This window comes from Camponotus vicinus, unplaced genomic scaffold, assembly GCF_025532165.1.
Source record: "Camponotus vicinus isolate PSW18456_S1 unplaced genomic scaffold, iyCamVici1.0 SCAF_1, whole genome shotgun sequence".
Taxonomy (NCBI): domain Eukaryota; kingdom Metazoa; phylum Arthropoda; class Insecta; order Hymenoptera; family Formicidae; genus Camponotus; species Camponotus vicinus.
This window is the reverse complement of record NW_028141945.1, coordinates 1135784-1139699: the sequence shown is the minus strand read 5'-3', so window position 1 is coordinate 1139699 and position 3916 is coordinate 1135784.

Below are 3916 nucleotides of genomic sequence, written 5' to 3'. Positions count from 1 at the left end.
ATGGTATATATCTAAAAACTAATATTTCAAAATGCCGATGGATGTCCAATACCTGCAAATAGTTTCTTAAAAGAAACTAAAAATTAATGTTAATATCCCCAGCACCTAAAAATAATTTTTCAAAAGAGACAAATTATATTAATTAAAAATATATTCGTTCGTAATTATTTTTATCAAAAAATTTATACAAATTAATTACAATATGAAATTACTTGAAAACCTAAAATTTATACACAACGCTATATCCATATTTAATCTACTATTAAATCTTTCTAGCATTATATATATAGACAATAATAATACCAATCCTAATAATGATAGAACATTTTTAACGAAGAAAAGAAAAGATACATTTCTCTCATCTAAATATATATTATTTAAATTAATTCGACGTTAAAGAAGCGTATCATCGTTGAATTACTACCGAAATCATTGCTTTCGGAAATTGCCAGGAAAACCTGAGATTAGTTCCTTCAATCTTACAATAAAAATTCCCAATTTTTAACAGGGCACCGAACTAGACGTCGCGAATGGATCTCACAAGAACCGATGAAAAATAATTCTCCATGATGAAAATCGTTTTGACTCCTTGGCGGTACGAGCCACGCAACTTTCATTAAAGTTTATTTAACGGAAGGAACAATGGTAACTCTTTTATTAAAACGACAATCTCGTCTAAGAACGCGAAAAAGAATGCGAAAAAGGACGCGAAAAGAACACGGTGTTTTCGCAACGGTAATTTATTAATTTATTTATGAATATTTTCCGATATGAAAAAAAAAATTCGTAAATACAAATATAACCAAAAAAAATAAATTATTAAATTCATAATAATTAACTCGCGATTCTATAATATCGAAGGTGATCGTTAAATTTTGTGAAGTTAATATTTAATCGTTGACTTATCACAAATCTTATCGAATCTTCACTCTCTTATTCGACATTTCTTTATATTTAATTAGCAATATTTAGGAATATTATCTGACGAGAGGGACAGCGATAAAATTCTTCTGTTAAAATGATAATCTTGTATAAGAACGCGAAGAGAACGCGGAAAGAACACGGTATTTTCGCAATCATAATTTAATAATTTATTTTAAGAATATTCAGTTCCTCTTTGACATGAAAATACAAACAGTTACTCTTTTATGAATATTCCAAAAATATATACTACAGAAACAAATACTTTAATTTAATGAATTACTATTATGTTAATTACTATTATGTAATCATTATACGTATACTTTCGATAATTTTTCGTGTAATTTACATAAGAATTTACAATCATAAATACAATTTCATATAATATAATTATAGTCATAATTGTATTGTATTTTACAATTAAAATATCAATGTTAGATATTATAATTAAAATACAATTATAACTATTTATAATTTACAATTTACAATTTACAAATTTATGATGCTATCAATATCAAATAATAATTCCATTTATTCAAATATTTAATAACATTGATATAATAATTTGATATTGATAGCATTAACATTTGGATTTAATATTATATTCGATTTAATACACATACATTTTTAAGTTTTAAAATAAAATATAACATGTTAAGATTTCTTAAACGTTAATAATTATGCAATTTCTTTAATATTTCTGAAGATAATTTTGATAATTTAAATTTCCCTTTTAAAACATTTTTATTTTTAAAACATGTTATATTCATTTTTACGTTTTTAAAAATAAATTCAACTTAATTAAAATAATTTTAATTTACCCCTAGGATTATTGGAATATTAAAAGAAAGAATGAATCTTACTTAATAGCCCTAACAACCCTACTATTAAAGGATTCTAATAATTTTAATAGCTCCAACAATCCTACTATAACAGAATTCTAATGATCTTAAGAGCCCTAACAACCCTAATATTAATAGAAGAATTCTAATGATTTTACTTAATAGCCTTAACAACCCTACTTCCTGATTAACTAAAATTATTCGAGATTTGAGGAACCTATCTCTAATCATCACCTCACCTAATCATGTATATATTTTAGTCACGTGCCCTAACCGCGTACCCTAACCGTACTCTTCAGGCCAGTTGAACCTACCTTTCGTTGATCCTGGCCACTTTCTTTCTCGATCTCTAATCAGAGATCGAAGAAGGAGATAATTACTCCTTCTTTTGCCGGATAATTATCGGCAAAAGAGCGTGAAATATTTACGCTCATTTAGTAACGATCGTTCGATTTCACGATCGTTCGTTAAATATTGAATATAACTTTATTTTAACTGAAATAAAGCCAAATTACTACAAATTTCTATAAATTATATTTTATAGTAAAATATAAAATTAATATGTGTATTTATCATATTACAAATTATTTAATTAATTAATCATTTGGCTTTATATTAAGTTAAAGTAAAGTTTAAAAACAATATCTACAAACAAATTCTACGATGGATGAGCTATGAGCAATTAGAAGATAAGTGCGTATTATAAGAATAAATTAGCATCAAAAATTGATAAAATTGGTAATTGTTAATGCGTGTCCTTTATTTAATAAATTAGACAAAATCTTTACAAAAAAATCTTTTCTTAATCTCTTCTTTTTTTAATTAATATTTCAATATATTTTCGCAATAGATGCAAAGCATAAGTTCGAAAGAACTTATTAAAATTATTTAATTTAATTGAATTAATTTAATTTAATTATTTAATTTAATTTATTTAATTTAATCCATCCTAGCTCATCCATTTTAAGGCAACGGATTTATCTACAATCTACAATCTACATCTACATCTACATCTACATCTACATCTGCAATCTCTACGAATCTGTTACCTTAAAGTTAAATAAAAGTTTTTTTCACTCACCGGCACTGATGCGCAACAGCGGAGTTGTTGTTATCGAAGCTAGTTGTCTGTAACATACAAATATAAAATTCATTTATAATAATGCTCACAAAATGCAATTAATATTTAAAAAAATTTTTATCGCGCGGAATTTTATATCCCATGTGTAAAATAATAAGCAAATAAACACGTATGGAAAAATTTTATAAATTTTTGAAACCGTTTTTTAAATAGAAAATTTTATATGACTTTTATAAAAATCTTTCTCTTTAATTCATTTAAATAATAAGATCGAATTATTGTTCGTTTATAACAAGTTAACGATTTATAACAATTAACATATAAATAATAGATATTCACCATCAGGTTGCTCCGCCGATGTAAGATGCCTCTCCCAGGCCTCCTCCTCCTCTCATGTTGTTGGCGCGCGATAACGACACTCCCGCACTCGCGAGCGATATTTTTATATCGCTATTTCCGCTATTTTACGCGCGATACTTAACGGTGTCCGCACTATTTCGGTACAATAAAAAATTTTCTATTTGATCGCGCGATGTATATACTTAATATGTATATACTTTGAACGGCACTCCCGGTTTCGGTACGAGCGAAAATCCCATTTCACTTACGAGAATCAGCTTCGAGTCAACAGGTCGGGAATGCAACGATACAACGAGCAAGGACTAAGCCCAAACCGGAAAAAAGACGAAGCGATTAACGGAAATAGAGGAAAATGAAGTTCACCAACTCTTTTTCGCGCATAATTATCCTATCTCGTATCGAACCTGGACCCGCTAAGCACGATTTCAGGTGCTCCGCCCGGACATATTATGCCTCCCGCGGTTGCTATATGCTACACCAGGCTAGTAGACGGCAAAAGAAGAGGATACCCACATTTTTTAAATGCTAACATTCAGCAATTTAGAAAATGGGGAGGCAACCCCTTTTACCGAGCGAAAATCGTGCCTAGGGGAATCCACTCGACTCCTCGACAGGGTTAACACACGCAGTGCGTATGGCTGTAGACGAGCAAAGAGAAGGGACCCATTGACGACCATTCCGAGCAATCGATCAAGTTCTAACTAATTCGGGC